Below are 18,697 nucleotides of genomic sequence, written 5' to 3'. Positions count from 1 at the left end.
GGGCCTCTGTTTCCCCGTCTGTAAATATAGTGATATGCGGTCTCCCTCCTTCTTGGCAACTGTGAGCCCCACGTGGGAAAAAGACTGTTTTCGATCACAAAATCCTGTATCCAGCTCAGCCCTTAGCACACAGTGAGCCTTGAATGAATGCCGTAATGACTGTGACATGAGGCCCTCAGGCCAAAGAAGTAACTCTCCCTTTAAATAATGCTTAAAAATCCCAGTTCCTCATGTTCTCGTGTGTCCCATATCCACTCCCAGACCGATTTACACTTACTGATGTCTGCGTATTTCGGCCTGTCCCATTTCCCCAATTAGACCGCAGAGCCTGCGGTGACAAGATCTTCCTTCCCGTCTCCACTGACTCCTTAAATAGCCGCGCTCAGCTCCCGAGGAGAGGAGCGCTCCATAAACACTGCCCCGCTGAAGCGGCTTATAAACGGAAAGAGCCCGGGCTTTGGAGTCAGAGGTCAGGGGTTCAAATCCCGGCTCCGCCACTTGTCAGCTGGGTGACTTTGGGCAAGTCACTTCGCTTCTCTGGGCCTCAGTTCCCTCATCTGCAAAATGGGGATGAAGACTGTGAGCCCCCCGTGGGACAACCTGATCGCCTTGTAACCTCCCCAGCACTTAGAACAGTGCTTTGCACATAGTAAGTGCTTAACAAATGCCATTATAATAATTATTATTATTATTATAAATGACCCCAAGTCCACCTCGTCCACTCGCCTCACGGCGCCGACCGGCAAGAGGGCACAGGGAAGGGCCCGGTTTAGGGGCACAGATGGAGGGCAGACTGAGATGGCCTCACCGGGCCTCGTTCTCGCCCGTCCCGCCGTCGACCCCCGGCCCGGAATGCCCCCAATCCCTCCGCACACCCACCAAACTAGCTCTCTTCCTCCCTTCAAGGCCCTACTGAGAGCTCACCTCCTCCAGGAGGCCTTCCCAGACTGAGCCCCTTCCTTCCTCTCCCCCTCGTCCCCCTCTCCATCCCCCCCATCTTACCTCCTTCCCCTCCCCACAGCACCTGTCTATACGTCTGTACAGATTTATTACTCTATTTTGCTTGTACATATTTACTATTCTATTTATTTTGTTAATGACGCGCAATTTGCTTTATTTCTATTTATTCTGATGACACCTGTCCACGTTTCGTTCTCATTCATTCGTTCATTCAATCGTATTTACTGAGCACTTACTGTGTGCAGAGCACTGGACTAAGCGCTTGGGAAGTCCAAGTCGGCAACATGGAGAGACGGTCCCTACCCAACAGCGGGCTCACAGTTTAGTAGGGGGAGACGGGCAACGGAAAAAAAACCACGTGGACAGGCGTCAAGTCTTCAGAACAGATAGAATGAACACGTCTCAGACCAAACCAAGGTCCTGGAGTCCCATTCTCATTCAATCAATCGAGTCAATTGAGAGAGGCGGCGTGGCTCAGTGGAAAGAGCCCGGGCTTTGGAGTCAGAGGTCGCGGGTTCAAATCCCGGCTCCGCCAACTGTCAGCTGGGTGACTCTGGGCCAGTCACTTCACTCCTCTGGGCCTCACTTCCCTCATCTGGAAAATGGGGATTAAGACTGTGAGCCCCCCATCTTACCTCCTTCCCTTCCCCACAGCACCTGTATATATGTTTGTACATATTTATTACTCTATTTTACTTGTACATATCTATTCCATTTATTTTATTTCGTTAGTATGTTTGGTTTTGTTCTCCGTCTCCCCCTTTTAGACTGTGAGCCCACTGTTGGGTAGGGGCTGTCTCTATATGGTGCCAACTTGGACTTCCCAAGCGCTTAGTCCAGTGCTCTGCACACAGTAAGCGCTCAATAAATATGATTGATTGATAACCTGATCACCTTGCACCTCCCCAGCGCTTAGAACAGTGCTTTGCAAAGAGTAAGCGCTTAATAAATGCCATCAGTATTTATTATTATTCCGCCCACAGCGGCCCACTCCACGTGAGCCTCACCTGCCCCAGATCAATCCATCAATCGCATTTATCGAGCACTTACTGCGCGCACTGCATTGTACTAAGCTCTTGGGAGAGTTCCACACACCAAGATAACAGACGCACCCCCTGCCCACGGTGGGCTTACAGTCTAGAGGAAAGTCTGAGCGAGTCGCCAACTGGGGCTGTGAAGTCCCAAAGTGATAATAATAATAGTAATAATAATAATGATTACTTCTGATGACTACAAAATGATGACTTCTGGCCTGTTGCTCTCGGGTGCCCGTTCTCCTTCCTGGCGAAATCCTTGCCCCTTTCCATCCTGACGCCCACAATGACGAGTCATTAGAGAAGCAGCGTGGCTCAGTGGAAAGAGCCCGGGCTTTGGAGTCAGAGGTCATGGGTTCAAATCCCGGCTCCGCCAATTGTCAGCTGGGGGACTTTGGGCAAAGTCACTTGACTTCTCTGTGCCTCAGTTCCCTCATCTGTAAAATGGGGATGAAAACTGTGAGCCCCCCGTGGGACAACCTGATCACCTCGTAACCTCCCCAGCGCTTAGAACAGTGCTTTGCCCATAGTAAGCGCTTAACAAATACCAACATCATTATTATTAATATTATTAAGTCGGTGCCTGCGCCTAGCCCATGAAGCCCGCAGGCTGGACCCGTACCTCAGCACACCGACACAACCAAAGGGAAAAAAAATAAATGACCCTTCCTTTAGGGAGCTGGACGGAGAAGTTGCTCCAAGGGAATTTTTAAGCCTCTGCGTTGGAGAGTCACATAATTTCCCAAAACTGTACGTTTAGACATATTTAACCCCGGGATTTTGGAGGGAAATTTCTGGTTGATCCGTTGTTTCACTTCTCTTGAAACCACGAAAGGTCATTTGGGAGAGGAAGAAGTCTTTTAAAGATGTACTGCCTTCCCCTGAGTCCCATGCGTTGTACCGGCCCCAGCATTTAGTCAGTCGGTGGTATTTACTGAGTGCTTGCTGTGTGCACAACACTGTACTGAGCGCTTGGGAGAGTACAGTATAACAATGTCACAGACGCGTGAGTGAGAGATCGACCGCAAGGTAGATGAGATGGAGGCCCAGTGAGAAGGTTGGCATTAGAGGAGCCAAATGTGCTGGTGGGGGTCGTAGTAATAATAATAATAATAATAATAATAATAATGATGGCATTTATTAAGCACTTACTATGTGCAAAGCACTGTTCTAAGCGCTGGGAGGATACAGGGTGATCAGGTTGTCCCCCGTGGGGCTCACAGTCTTAATCCCCGTTTTACAGATGAGGGAACTGAGGCACAGAGAAGCGAAGTGACTCGCCCAAAGTCACCCAGCTGACAAGTGGCGGGGTCAGGATTCGAACCCATGACCTCTGACTCCCAAGCCCGGGCTCTTTCCCACCGTGCCACGCTGCTTCCTGAGGTAAGGTAGGAGGGGGCAAGGGGACTGACTGCTTTCAAACCAATGGTAAGGAATTTCTGTTTGACGTGGGTACTCCGATACTTTGATACTCTGCACGCAGAAAGCTTTCGATAAATACAACTGATTGATTATGCTGCAGTTAAGAAGACAAAGTTGGGAGAAAATGCTGGGTGATCAGGTTATCCCGCGTGGGGCTCACAGTCTTAATCCCCATTTTACAGGTGAGGTAACGGAGGCGCCGAGAAGTTAAGTGACTTGCCCAAGGTCACACAGCAGACATGTGGCGGAGCCGGGATCCGAACCCATGACCTCTGACTCCAAAGCCGGGGCTTTTTCCACTGAGCCACGCTGCTTCTCTAGACACCCCCGTCTAACGCGTGTACGTGTGTGAATCCAATCGCCCTCGTATTCAGCACTGAACAATGACAATTCAATCGTATTTATTTAGTGAGCGCTTACCGCGTGCAAAGCACTGCACTGAGCACTCGGAGGGGTACAATATAAGAATAAACAGATGTATTCCCTGCCCACGGCGAGCTTACAGTCTAGCGGGGGAGACAGAAATGAACATAAATAATCCTACAACGATGTAGATTCCAGTGCCCCATTTGTACTTTCCCAAGCGCTTACTACAGCACACTGCACCCAGTAATAATAATAATCAATCAATCGTATTTATTGAGCGCTTACTGTGTGCAGAGCACTGTACTAAGCGCTTGGGAAGTACAAACTGGCAACATATACAGTCCCTACCCAACATTAGGCTCACAGTCTAAAAGGGGGATAATAATAATCAATCAATCGTATTTATTGAGTGCTTACTGTGTGCAGAGCACTGTACTAAGCGCTTGGGAAGTCCAAGTTGGCAACATCTAGAGACAGTCCCTACCCAACAGTGGGCTCACAGTCTAAAAGGGGGAGACAGAGAACAAAACCAAACATACTAACAAAATAAATAAATAGAATAGATATGTACAAGTAAAATAAATAAAGTAATAAATATGTGCAAACATATATACATATATACAGGTGCCGTGGGGAAGGAAAGGAGGTAAGATGGGGGGGATGGAGAGGGGGACGAGGGGGAGAGGAAGGAAGGGGCTCAGTCTGGGAAGGCCTCCTGGAGGAGGTAATAATAATAATAATAATGATAGCATTTATTAAGCGCTTACTATGTACAAAGCACTGTTCTAAGCGCTGGGGAGGTGACATGGTGATCAGGTTGTCCCACGAGGGGCTCACAGTCTTAACCCCCATTTTACAGATGAGGGAACTGAGGCACAGAGAAGTGAAGTGACTTGCCCAAATTGGCAGAGCCGGGATTTGAACCCATGAAGACCCGGCCCCGTCAGCCTCGCGTGAGATGGTGGCTTTTTGGCCCCTTCCCCCCGGGACGGGGTCAAGAGGGCGTTTTGGCGTCCGGGAGCCGGAATCCCTATCCCAAAGCCAGCGGGGTCCCAAACCAACCCTGAACCGTCGTCTCCACCCGCTCACGGCCTTCCGCTCGACGGAGCCCGTCTGCTGCCCTCCGTCCTCCTGCGGCGGCCACGCAGTAGCTTCTCAGGCGCCGAATCCATCAGAAGGTTCACAAAAAAGAAAAAGATTTCGGGAGCGGGAGGAGGGAATCATCATCATCATCATCAATCGTATTTATTGAGCGCTTACTATGTGCAGAGCACTGTACTAAGCGCTTGGGTAGTACAAATTGGCAGCAGATCCTCTGCCAGTGGCCTGCCTCTGGCCTGGAATTCCTTCCCGCTTCGTGTCTGACGGACCGCCGCTCTCCCCACCTTCGAAACCCTCCTGAAATCACGTCCGCTCCTTGAGGCCTTTCCCTGACTAAGCCCTCATTTCTCCCTCTCCCTTCTGCCGTCTCCTACGCAGTTGGCTCTGAATCAATCAATCAATCAATCGTATTTACTGAGCGCTTACTGTGTGTTTTAGACTGTGAGCCCACTGTTGGGTAGGGACTGTCTCTCTATGTTGCCAACTTGTACTTCCCAAGCGCTTAGTACAGTGCTCTGCACATAGTAAGCGCTCAATAAATACGATTGATGATGATGATGCAGAGCACTGTACTAAGCGCTTGGGAAGTCCAAGCTGGCAACATACAGAGACAGTCCCTACCCAACAGTGGGCTCACAGTCTAGAAGAAATATACTTTTCTCCCCGTCGGGGAATCGAACCCCGGTCTCCCGGGTGACAGGCGGGGATACTCACCACTATAAGCACTTGATATGTAAAATGGGGATTAAGACTGTGAGCCCCACGTGGGACAACCTGATCACCTTATAACCTTCCCAGCGCTTAGAACAGTGCTTGGCACATAGTAAGCGCTTAATAAATGCCATAATCATCATCATCATCCACCTGACCCGGAGTCCCACGGCACCGATGAACGTATCCGTCATTTGTTTTAATTTCTGCCTCCCCTTCAAGGGTGCAGGCATCTTGTGGACAGGGAACATATCTACCAACCCTACTGCCGTCTCCCAAGCATTCAGTTCAGTGTTCTGCACCCAGTAAGCACTCAATAAAGATCATTATTACTCTATTTTATTTGGACATATTTATTCTATTTATTTTATTTTGTTAATATATTTTGTTCTCTGTCTCCCCCTTCTAGACTGTGAGCCCACTGTTGGGTAGGGACCGTCTCTATAGGTTGCCAACTTGTGCTTCCCAAGAGCTTAGTACAGAGCTCTGCACATAGTAAGTGCTCAATAAATATGATTGAATGAATGAATGAATCAAGTTCAATAAATACAACTGAATGAATGCATGAATCAAGTGCTCAATTGTGGGCTTAACGCGACTTTTATAGAACAGACAAGCAGGCGACAAATCCACCTCCACCAGTGCCCATGCCTTGAAGTGCTCCCTCCGACCTCGGCCAGCATTCACTCAAGTCATATTTATTGAGCGCTTACTGTGTGCAGAACACTGTACTAAGCGCTTGGGAGAGAACATTATAACAGTGAATAGACTACCCGCACGAACAGCAGGAGCCAGGAGGGCGAGGGACAAATATTCCGGGTTACTGCTCTCCCTCTCCATCGTCACCATGAAGACTTCTAGACTGCGAGCCCGCTGTTGGGTAGGGACCGTCTCTATATGTTGCCAACTTTTACTTCCCAAGCGCTTAGTACAGTGCTCTGCACACAGTAAGCGCTCAATAAATACGATTGAATCAATGAAAGAGACGCGGGGCATGTTAGATCTCCTTTTATTTGAGGGACAACAAAATTACCGATAGGGGAATGGGGAGAGTAGAGTATAACTGCACCCCGAGTGATGTTATTCAGGGTTTTAGCCAATCGTGACCCTCTTATCGTGTGGAGGTAGAAGACCTATGGGACCCGTACAGCAAGATTCAGATGGAGTGGTACATTTTATACAGTGAAAATAAAACGTTCAAAGTAAGGACTTTACAGATACGATTTCATTGGTCTTCATGGCCATCCTGGGAGAAAGGTAGCGAGAACAGTGTCATTACGCCCATTTTTCAGATAAGAAAATTGAGGCAAGAATTTTTTTAAAAAAAATCCATGCACAGTAGCAGAGCATCTCCTCCTGGAGCCCATGCAGGGGTCTTATCCACTCTGTTGGTGATGTTTCAGGGGAACGACTGGAGGGAGGGGGAGGATGAAGTTTCCCTAAACAGCTATCAGAGCATGATGGTGGGTTATTAGCCTGATATAATCGTTGGACTTTGAATATAAAGGGAATCACTGCTAGAAAAACCCCTTTTCGCAGCTCACATGAAACTGTAAACAAATGACCCACCCACTCCCCTCGTCAAAGGGGAAAAAAAGCTACGAATAAAATGCTTTTCCAGGAAAAAATATCTTCAGGAAACAAGGGCCATTGCTCAGTTTAACCCCCGTGAAAGGCCAGTGTTTCCCCCCTGCCCTCTCCTCAGTCCTCCAACTTCCTATCAGCCAGGCACCCTCTGGAGAAGAGGAAAGGATCAAACAAATATCCAGCGGAAACCCCTCTAAGGAATATTTATTCTCTGGGAATGGCAAGATAAATTCTTACAAAAGGAGGGCTTTGTGGCTCAGTTTGGTTTTTCACATTTCGCCTCTAGCCATTGTGTTCGCTTCCCCAAATACTGTGGCTGGAAGAAAAGTGGGAAACAGGTCATGTCAGCCTTGGGTTGCCCGAGGGAGTCTGTCCGGAGACCATATCCTGTCTGTCTGTCTGACTGTCTCCCAAGACAAGCAAGGAAATCAGTGGGCAGGCTCCACTGTGAAGAGCTGACTCCCAAAAGGCAGAAAAGCGAACAATAACGGATGGCGAAGAAATCACAGTCCAGGAAAACAAAAGTTATCGGAGGCAGGAAGAGAGGAGGGGAGAGGGAGAAGAGGGGGGAAGAGAGGGAAAAGAGAGAAGGGAGAGCGAGAAGACGGAAGAGGGAGGGAAGGAGGACGGGAGAGGGATGGAGCGGAAGGGAGAGGAAGAGAGCAAGGGAGAGGGAATGAGGAGAGTAAGCTCATCTTTAGACTGTAAGTTTATGAACAGGGAATGTGTCCCCAACTCTGTTGTAGTGTACTCTCTGAAGTCCTTAGCACAGTACTCTGCACAAAGTAAGTGATCAATAAGTACCACTGACTGATTGAGAGGGGAAGGGAGAGGAAGAGCAAGGGAGGGAAAAGAAGAAGGGAAAGGGGGAGAGAGAGAAAAGAGGGGAAAGGGAAGGACAAGAGAGGAAAGGGAGGGAAAGAAAAGAGGGGAAAGGGAAGGAAAAGAGGGGAAAGGGAGGGAAAGAAAGGGAGAAGGGGGAAGGAAAGAGAAGGGGAAGGGAAAGGAGGGCAAGAGAAGAGGGAAAAGGGAGGGAAAGACAAGAGGGGAAAGGGAGGGGAAGACAAGAGGGGAAAGGGAGGGAAAGACAAGAGGGGGAAGGGAGGGAAAGACAAGAGGGGAAAGGGAGGGAAAGACAAGAGGGGAAAGGGAGGGAAAGACAAGAGGGGAAAGGGAGGGAAAGACAAGAGGGGAAAGGGAGGGAAAGACAAGAGGGGAAAGGGAGGGAAAGACAAGAGGGGAAAGGGAGGGAAAAGGGAAAAGGGAGGGAAGAGGGAAAAGGAAGGGAAGAGGGAAAAGGGAGGGAAAGAGAAGAGGGAAAAGGCAGGGAAAGACAAGAGGGAAAAGGCAGGGAAAGACAAGAGGGAAAAGGCAGGGAAAGACAAGAGGGAAAAGGCAGGGAAAGACAAGAGGGAAAAGGCAGGGAAAGACAAGAGGGAAAAGGCAAGGAAAGAGAAGGGGGAACAGGCAGGGAAAGACAAGAGGGAATAGGGAGGGAAAGGGAAGAGGGAAAAGGGAAGGAAAGAGAAAAGGGAAAAGGGAAGGAAAGAGAAGAGGGAAAAGGGAGGGAAAGAGAAGAAGGGAAGGAAGGGAAAGAGAAGTGCGGAGGGAGACAAGAAGGGGGGCATTAGAAAGGAATGAGAGAGGGAGAATGCGAAACAGTTAGAGAGGAGGTGGGGCCAAGTCTCATTGAGAAATCAATGCCCCTTGCCCAAATTCCAAAGGCTGCCCATCCCAACGGCCCGCAGGCCGGACATCCAATGCTGAAGGTCAGGGCCAAAACAAGCAGAGCTTGGGTGCTTTGGGGAGGAGGAGGAGGAGGAAGAGGGGACTGGGGGGGGGGGGGGTCCCCTGAGGGGTCGTGTGGCGCAATGTGTGGGCTGGAGGCCGCCCCCCAACCCAGCTGCCAAAAACCCAAACGGCTTTCGGCCTGCTTTCCGACTCCCCAAGGCCGCGACCCTCCACGCTCCAGGACCCAGGCCTTCACTCCACTGGGGGGATGCACAGATGGGGGGGGGGGGGATGGAGGGGTTGGGGGGGCTCAGACTTGCTCCTCCCCCGACCCCCCCCAGTTATAAGCTCCTGCAGACACCTGTCCGACCTGATTAGCTCGTACATACCCCACAGCTTAGGACATTCATTCATTCCATCGTATTTATTGAGCACTTACTGTGTGCAGAGCGCTGTACTAAGCGCTTGGGAGGTACAATTCGGCAACAGAGACGGTCCCTACCCAACAACGGGCTCACAGTCTAGAAGGGGGAGACAGACAACAAAATAAAACAAGTAGACAGGTGTCAACAGCATCAAAATCAATGGATACACACACACAGATATATACACGTATATATGTGTATATATACACATATGTGTGTATATGTACATATATGTGTGTACATATACGTATATATGACTACGTATACGTACATATGTGTACGTATACGTATATATGTGTATATGTATATTTAAAATGGCATTTATTCATTCATTCAATCGTATTTATTGAGTGCTTACTGTGTGCACAGTACTGTACTAAGCACTTGGGAAGTACAAGTTGGCATCATATAGAGACGGTCCCTACCCAACAGTGGGTTCACATTCTAGCTATTAAGCACTTACTATGTGCACAGCACTGTTCTAAGCGCCAGGGAGGTTACAAGGTGATCAGGTTGTCCCACGGGGGGCTCACAGTCTTAATCCCCATTTTACAGATAAGGTAACTGAGGAACAGAGAAGTGACGTGACTTGCCCAAAGTCACCCAGCTGACGATTGGCAGAGCCGGGATTCGAACCCATGACCTCTGACTCCAAAGCCCGGGCTCTTTCCACTGAGTCACGTTATAGATATATGCACATCATTGATAAAATGAACAGAATAATAAATATGTACAAATATACACAAGGGCGGTGGGGAAGGGGGTGGAGCAGAGGAAAAGGGGGGCTCAGTCTGGGAAGGCCTCTTGGAGGAGGTGAGCTCTCAGTAGGGCTTGAAAAGGGGAGGGGAGAGAGGACAGTGCCTGGCATAATAATAATAATAATAATAATAATAATAATGGCATTTATTAAGCGCTTACTATGTGCAAAGCACTGGCATGTAGTAAGCGCTTAACAAACACCATGAAAATAGAAATTGCTAGCCCACCCCCGGAAGAGTTGATGCCGGATGTACTTCCCAAGCGCTTAGCACAGCGCTCTGCACACAGTAAGCGCTCCACAAAGACGACTGAAATCCACCCCGGTGCCTAGTACAGTGCCCAGCAAAAGTAAGTGCTTAGCAATTACCACCAGCGCCCGGCAAGACTCAGCGCTTAGCAAATCATCATCATCAATCGCATTTATTGAGCGCCTCCTATGTGCAGAGCACTGTACTAAGCGCTTGGGAAGTCCAAATTGGCAACATATAGAGACAGTCCCTACCCAACAGTGGGCTCACAGTCTAAAAGGGGGAGACGGAGAACAAAACCAAACATACTAACAAAATAAAATAAATAGAATAGATATGGACAAGCAAAATAAATAACTAAATAGAGTAATAAATCTGTACAAACATATATACATATATACAGGTGCTGTGGGGAAGGGAAGGAGGTAAGATGGGGGGGATGGAGAGGGGGACGAGGGGGAGAGGAAGGAAGGGGCTCAGTCAGGGAAACACCACCACCATCATCATTATTATTATTATTATTATTATTATTATTATTATTAAATCACGGCCCTCCTCTCATCACCCGCCAGGCATGGGAATGTCGGGCCGGGAATGCTGCGGCCACATCCCGGCTGGCCTCCGGACAAATGTTCCCAAACGCAATTCCGTAAAATACATCAGTAAATAAATAAATTTTCTTTTTAAAAAAAAGAACCACTCTCCATCTCTCTGCCCTTCTCGGTAGACCCGAACTGAGAACAAGTTTATGCTTTGCGCATAGTAAGCGCTTAATAAATGCCATCATTATTATGCCATCGTATTTATTGAGCGCTTACTGTGTGCAGAGCACTGTACTAAGCGCCTGCAATTCAGTAACACAGAGGACAGTCCTTACCCACCAACGGGTACCCCTCCCCATCCCCACCGCCTTACCTCCTTCCCCTCCCCACAGCACCTGTATATATGTATAAATGTTTACACATATTTATTACTCTATTTATTTTACTTGTACATATTTATTCTATTTATTTTATCTTGTTAATATGTTTTGTTTTGTCGTCTGTCTCCCCCTTCTAGACTGCGAGCCCACTGTTGGGTAGGGCCTGTCTCTAGATGTTGCCCACTTGGACTTCCCAAGCGCTTAGTCAATCAATCAATCGTATTTATTGAGCGCTTCCTGTGTGCAGAGCACTGTACTAAGCGCTAGTCCAGTGCTCTGCACACAGTAAGCGCTCAATAAATACGATTGAATGAATGAATGAACGGGCTCTCAATATCTAGAAGGGAGACAGCCAACAAAACAAGTAGACAAGTGTCAGCACCATCTGAATAAATATGTACTTCCCAAGCGCTTAGTACAGTGCTCTGCACACAGTAAGCGCTCAATAAATACGATTGAATGAATGAATGAACAGGCTCTCAATATCTAGAAGGGAGACAGCCAACAAAACAAGTAGACAAGTGTCAGCACCATCTGAATAAATATGTACTTCCCAAGCGCTTAGTACAGTGCTCTGCACACAGTAGGCGCTCAATAAATACGACTGAATGAATGAATGAACGGGCTCTCAATCTAGAAGGGAGACAGCCGACAAAACAAGTAGACAGGTGTCAGCACCAACTGAATAAATATGTACTTCCCAAGCGCTTAGTACAGTGCTCTGCACACAGTAAGCGCTCAATAAATACGACTGAATGAATGAATGAACGGGCTCTCAATCTAGAAGGGAGACAGCCAAAGAAGTAGACAGGTGTCAACACCAACTGAATAAATATGTACTTCCCAAGCGCTTAGTACAGTGCTCTGCACACAGTAAGCGCTCAATAAATACGATTGAATGAATGAAACAGAATTAGAGCTACAGACACATCATTAACAGAGTGATAAATTGGGATGAGTCCTGCGGATTGGGGAGGGGGAGCTCAGAACAGTGCATCGCACCTAATAGGAACTGACAAAAGCGCTTAGTACAGTTTTGCACATAGTAAGCGCTTAACAAATGCCGTTATCATCATCATTACAGTGATAAGTTGCGATGAGTCCTGCGGATTGGGGAGGGGGAATTTAGAACAGTGCATCGTGCCTAATAGGAGCTGAAAAAAGCGCTTAGTACAGTGCTCTGCACACAGTAAGCGTTCAATAAATACGATTGAATGAATAAACTAGAATTAGAGAAGCACCGTGGCTCAGTGGAAAGAGCCCGGGCTTTGGAGTCAGAGGTCATGGGTTCAAATCCCGGCTCTGCCACTCGTCAGCTGTGTGACTTTGGGCAAGTCACTTCACTTCTCTGGGCCTCAGTTCCCTCGTCTGTAAAATGGGTGGGACAACCTGATTACCTTGTAACTTCCCCAGCGTTTAGAACAGTGCTTTGCACATAGTAAGCGCTTAATAAATGCCATTATTATTATTATTAATTAGAGCTACAGACACATCATTAACAGAGTGATAAATTGGGATGAGTCCTGCGGATTGGGGAGGGGGAGCTTAGAACAGTGCATCGCACCTAATAGGAGCTGACAAAAGCGCTTAGTACAGTTTTGCACATAGTAAGCGCTTAACAAATGCCATTATCATCATCATTAACAGAGTGATAAATTGCGATGAGTCCTGAGGATTAGGGAGGGGGAATTTAGAACAGTGCATCGTGCCTAATAGGAGCTGAAAAAAGCGCTTAGTACAGTGCTCTGCACACAGTAAGCGTTCAATAAATACGATTGAATGAATAAACTAGAATTAGAGAAGCAGCGTGGCTCAGTGGAAAGAGCCCGGGCTTTGGAGTCAGAGGTCATGGGTTCAAATCCCGGCTCTGCCAATTGTCAGCTGTGTGGCTTTAGGCAAGTCACTTCACTTCTCTGGGCCTCGGTTCCCTCGTCTGTAAAATGGGGATGAAGACTGTGAGCCCCCCGGTGGGACAACCTGATTACCTTGTAACTTCCCCAGCGTTTAGAACAGTGCTTTGCACAGAGTAAGCGCTTAATAAATGCCATTATTATTATTATTATTATTATTAGAGCTACAGACACATTAACAGAGTGATAAATTGGGATGAGTCCTGCGGATTGGGGAGGGGGAGCTTAGAACAGTGCATCGCACCTAATAGGAGCTGACAAAAGCGCTTAGTACAGTTTTGCACATAGTAAGCGCTTAACAAATGCCATTATCATCATCATTAACAGAGTGATAGATTGCGATGAGTCCTGAGGATTAGGGAGGGGGAATTTAGAACAGTGCATCGTGCCTAATAGGAGCTGAAAAAAGCGCTTAGTACAGTGCTCTGCACACAGTAAGCGCTCAATAAATACCACTGAATGAATAAACTAGAATTAGAGAAGCAGCGTGGCTCAGTGGAAAGAGCCCGGGCTTTGGAGTCAGAGGTCATGGGTTCAAATCCCGGCTCTGCCACTCGTCAGCTGTGTGACTTTGGGCAAGTCACTTCACTTCTCTGGGCCTCAGTTCCCTCGTCTGTAAAATGGGGATGAAGACTGTGAGCCCCCCGGTGGGACAACCTGATTACCTTCTAACTTCCCCAGGGTTTAGAACAGTGCTTTCCACATAGTAAGCGCTTAATAAATGTCATTATTATTATTAATTAGAGCTACAGACACAATATTAACAGAGTGATAAATTGGGATTAGTCCTGCGGATTGGGGAGGGGGAGCTTAGAACAGTGCATCGCACCTAATAGGAGCTGACAAAAGCGCTTAGTACAGCTTTGCACATAGTAAGCGCTTAACAAAAGCCATTATCATCATCATTAACAGAGTGACAAGTTGCGATGAGTCCTGAGGATTGGGGAGGGGGAGTTTAGAACAGTGCATCGCGCCTAATAGGAGCTGAAAAAAGCGCTTAGTACAGTGCTCTGCACACAATAGGCGCTCAATAAATACGACTGAATGAATGAAATAGAATTAGAGCTGCAGACACATCATTAACAGAGTGATAAACTGGGATGAGTCCTGCGGATTGGGAGTTTAGCACAGTGCATCGCACCTAATAGGAGCTGAAAAAAGCTAAACCCATCATTATTATTATTAAAGGGGGGGGGGGGAATCCCACTGGAGCTCACCTGGCATCGCACCTAATGGGAGCTGATTTGTTGCCAACTTGTACTTCCCAAGCGCTTAGTACAGTGTTCTGCACACAATAAACGCTCAATAAATACGACTGAATTGAAAAAAAGCAAACCCACCATTATTATTAAAAGGGGGGGGGGGGAATCCCACTGGAGCTCACCTGGCATCGCATCTAATAGGGGCTGACTTGTTGCCAACTTGTACTTCCCAAGCGCTTAGTACAGTGCTCTGCACACAATAAGCGCTCAATAAACACGATTGAGTTGAATTGGACTGTCTCTATATGTTGCCAACTTGTACTTCCCAAGCGCTTAGTACAGTGCTCTGCACACAGTAAGCGCTCAATAAATACGACTGAGTTGAATTGGACCGTCTCTATATGTTGCCAACTTGTACTTCCCAAGCGCTTAGTACAGTGCTCTGCACACAGTAAGCGCTCAATAAATACGACTGAGTTGAATTGGACTGTCTCTATATGTTGCCAACTTGTACTTCCCAAGCGCTTAGTACAGTGCTCCGCACACAAAAAGCGCTCAATACCATTGAATTGAACTGGACTGTATATGTTGCCAACTTGTACTTCCCAAGCGCTTAGTACAGTGCTCTGCACACAATAAGCGCTCAAGAAATACGACTGAATTGAATAGAAAAAAGGAAACCCACTATTATTATTATTAAAAGGGGGGGAATCCCACTGGAGCTCACCTGGCATCACACCTAATGGGAGCTGACTTGTTGCCAACTTGTACTTCCCAAGCGCTTAGTACAGTGCTCTGCGCACAATAAGCGCTCACTAAATACGATTGAATTGAAAAAAGGAAACCCACCATTATTATTATTAAAAGGGGGGGGGGGGAAATCCCACTGGAGCTCACCTGGCATCGCACCTAACGGGAGCTGACTTGTTGCCAACTTGTACTTCCCAAGCGCTTAGTACAGTGCTCTGCGCACAATAAGCGCTCAATAAATACGACTGAATTGAATTGAAAAAAGGAAACCCATTATTATTATTATTATTATTATTATTATTATTATTATTAAAAAGGGGGGGGGGAAATACCACTGGAGCTCACCTGGCATCGCACCTAACGGGAGCTGACTTATTGCCAACTTGTACTTCCCAAGCGCTTAGTACAGTGCTCTGCGCACAATAAGCGCTCAATAAATACGACTGAATTGAATTGAAAAAAGGAAAACTATTATTATTATTATTATTATTATTATTATTACTATTAAAAGGGGGGGAATCCCACTGGAGCTCACCTGGCATCACACCTAATAGGAGCTGACTTGTTGCCAACTTGTACTTCCCAAGCGCTTAGTACAGTTGTCTGCACACAATAAGCGCTCAATAAATACGACTGAATTGAACTGAAAAAAGGAAACCCACCATTATTATTATTATTATTATTATTAAAAGGGGGGGGAATCCCACTGGAGCTCACCTGGCATCACACCTAATGGGAGCTGACTTGTTGCCAACTTGTACTTCCCAAGCGCTTAGTGCAGTGCTCTGCGCACAACAAGCGCTCAATAAATACGATTGAATTGAATAGAAAAAAGGAAACCCACCATTATTATTATTATTAAAGGGGGGGGGGGAATCTCACTGGAGCTCACCTGGCATCGCACCTAATAGGAGCTGGAAAAAAAGCCAACCCATCATTATTATTCAAAGGGTGGGGGGGGGGTGGGGGGAGAATCCCACCGGAGCTCACCTGGTATGGGATGCCTCTCCCCACCCTGGGCATCTGCAGAAGGAAAAGTCACCTCTGGTGCTTTTGGCCGAGCAGCAGCCGCAGCCGCAGCAGCAGCAGCAAGGAGCTGCACTGGAGCACAATGAATGCAGTGGGGGGTTTTGTGGTGTTTTTTGCAATGACATCATCCCTCCGGCCCCAGGGCCCCGATTGGCCGGCCGGGCGCCCCCGGGGCATTGTGGGGGTTGTAGTTCGGCCCCCCCGGGGCCGGGACGGGCGGCCGGGAGGCCGGGCGGCGGCGCGGACTACGTTTCCCGGGAGGCCCCGCGGCCGGAGGGCGCCGGCCCCGCGCGCGTGCGCGCCACGCGGGGGAAGGCGGAGGGCCGGGTCGGGGCGGGGGGGGAGCCATGTTGGGGCGGTGGGGAGGAGGTGGAGGAGGCCGGCGTCGTCGTGATGGTGATGATGGTGGTGATGGTGATGGTGATGGTGAGGTAGGGCCGGTCCCGCGGCGGGGGAGGCTGTCGGGTCGGCGGAGAGGCGCCTGCCTGGGGCTGGGGCTGGGCCGAGCGCTTAGCGCAGGGCCCCGACCACCCGCAGGCCCAACGGGAGGGGGGGGAGGGGGGGAAAGGGACATTGGGTGGGAAGGGGGAGGGTGATGGGGAAAAAGACAAATTGGGGGTGGGAAGGGGAGGATGATGGGGGAAAAGAGAAATTGGGGGGTGGGAAGGGGGAGGGTGATGGGGGAAAAGAGAAATTGGGGGGTGGGAAGGGGGAGGGTGATGGGGGAAAAGAGAAATTGGGTGGGAAGGGGGAGGGTGGGGGAAAAGAAATTGGGGAGTGGGAAGGGGAGGATGGGGGGAAAGGGAAATTGGGTGGGAAGGAGGAGGATGGGGGAAAAGAGAAATTGGGGAGTGGGAAGGAGGAGGATGGGGAAAAGAGAAATTGGGAAGTGGGAAGGGGAGGATGGGGGAAAAGAGAAATTGGGTGGGATGGGGAGGATGGAAAAGAGAAATTGGGTGGGAAGGGGGAGGATGGGGTAAAAGAGAAATTGGGTGGGAAGGGGGAGGATGGGGAAAACAGATTGGGTGGGAAGTGGGAGGATGGGGGGAAAGAGAAATTGGGTGGGAAGGGGGAGGATGGGGAAAACAGATTGGGTGGGAAGGGGGAGGATGGGGGGAAAGAGAAATTGGGTGGGAAGGGGGAGGATGGGGAAAAGAGAAATTGGGTGGGAAGGGGGAGGATGGGGGGGAAGAGAAATTGGGTGGGAAGGGGGAAGAGGGGGGGAAGAGAAATTGGGTGGGAAGGGGGAAGAGGGGGGGAAGAGAAATTGGGTGGGAAGGGGGAGGATGGGGGGAAAGAGAAATTGGGTGGGAAGGGGGAGGATGGGGAAAAGAGAAATTGGGTGGGAAGGGGGAAGAGGGGGGGAAAGAGAAATTGGGTGGGAAGGGGGAGGATGGGGGAAAGAGAAATTGGGTGGGAAGGGGAGGATGGGGAAAAGAGAAATTGGGTGGGAAGGGGGAAGAGGGGGGGGAAAGAGAAATTGGGTGGGAAGGGGGAGGATGGGGGAAAGAGATTGGGTGGGAAGGGGGAAGAGGGGGGGAAAGAGAAATTGGGTGGGAAGGGGGAGGATGGGGGAAAGAGATTGGGTGGGAAGGGGGAGGATGGGGGGAAAGAGAAATTGGGTGGGAAGGGGGAAGAGGGGGGGAAAGAGAAATTGGGTGGGAAGGGGGAGGATGGGGGAAAAGAGAAATTGGGTGGGAAGGGGGAAGAGGGGGGAAAGAGAAATTGGGTGGGAAGGGGGAAGAGGGGGGAAAGAGAAATTGGGTGGGAAGGGGGAGGATGGGGGGAAAGAGAAATTGGGTGGGAAGGGGGAGGATGGGGGAAAGGGGAAATAGGGGAGTGGGAAGGAGAGGATGGGGGGAAGAGAAATTGGGTGGGAAGGGGGAAGAGGGGGGGAAAGAGAAATTGGGTGGGAAGGGGGAGGATGGGGGAAAGAGAAATTGGGTGGGAAGGGGGAAGAGGGGGGGAAAGAGAAATTGGGTGGGAAGGGGGAGGATGGGGGGAAAGAGAAATTGGGTGGGATGGGGGAAAGGGGAAATAGGGGAGTGGGAAGGAGAGGATGGGGGAAAAGGGAAATTGGGGGCTGGGAAGGAGGAGGATGGGGAAGAGAAATTGGGTGGGATGGGGGAAAAGAGAAATTGGGTGGGAAGGAGGAGGATGGGGAAAAGAAATTGTAGGTGCAGTAGGAGGGGGAGGATCAATTAATCAATCGTATTTATTGAGCGCTTACTGTGTGCAGGGCACTGTACTAAGCGCTTGGGAAGTACAAGTTGGCAACATATAGAGACGGTCCTTACCCAACAGTGGGCTCACAGTCTAAAAGGATGGGGAAAAGGAATTGAGGGTGCGGTGGGAAGGGGAGGATGGGGAAAAGGGAAATTAGGGGATGGGAAGGGGGAAGATGGGAGAAAAGAGAAATTGGGGGGTGGGAAGGGGAGGATGGAGGAAAAAGAAGTTGGAGGTGAGGAGGGGAGGGGGAGAATGGGGGGAAAAGAAATTGGGTGGGAAGGGGAAATATGGGGGGAAAAGAAATTGGGGGT

The 18,697-nt window shown here is 49.1% G+C and overlaps 1 protein-coding gene across 3 annotated transcripts in view; it reads right to left on the bottom strand.

The window, feature by feature from the left end:
* The window catches only part of RAB30 (RAB30, member RAS oncogene family), a 41,752-nt gene extending 25,539 nt beyond the window's left edge, over window positions 1-16,213 (bottom strand). For 2 of the 3 annotated variants that reach the window (XM_038761814.1, XM_038761816.1), the window contains exon 1: window positions 16,119-16,213. The gene's annotated coding sequence lies outside the window, so the exon portion shown is untranslated. Of the gene's footprint in view, window positions 1-4,844; window positions 4,934-16,118 lie in introns of those variants that run through there. The other variant, XM_038761815.1, reaches the window with a different exon arrangement.
* Window positions 16,214-18,697: the final 2,484 nt, after the last annotated feature.

This window comes from Tachyglossus aculeatus, chromosome 20 (assembly GCF_015852505.1).
Source record: "Tachyglossus aculeatus isolate mTacAcu1 chromosome 20, mTacAcu1.pri, whole genome shotgun sequence".
In the NCBI taxonomy this organism is placed as follows: domain Eukaryota; kingdom Metazoa; phylum Chordata; class Mammalia; order Monotremata; family Tachyglossidae; genus Tachyglossus; species Tachyglossus aculeatus.
Note: the sequence above shows the minus strand (reverse complement) of the source record. Positions and strands in the feature narration are given on the sequence as shown.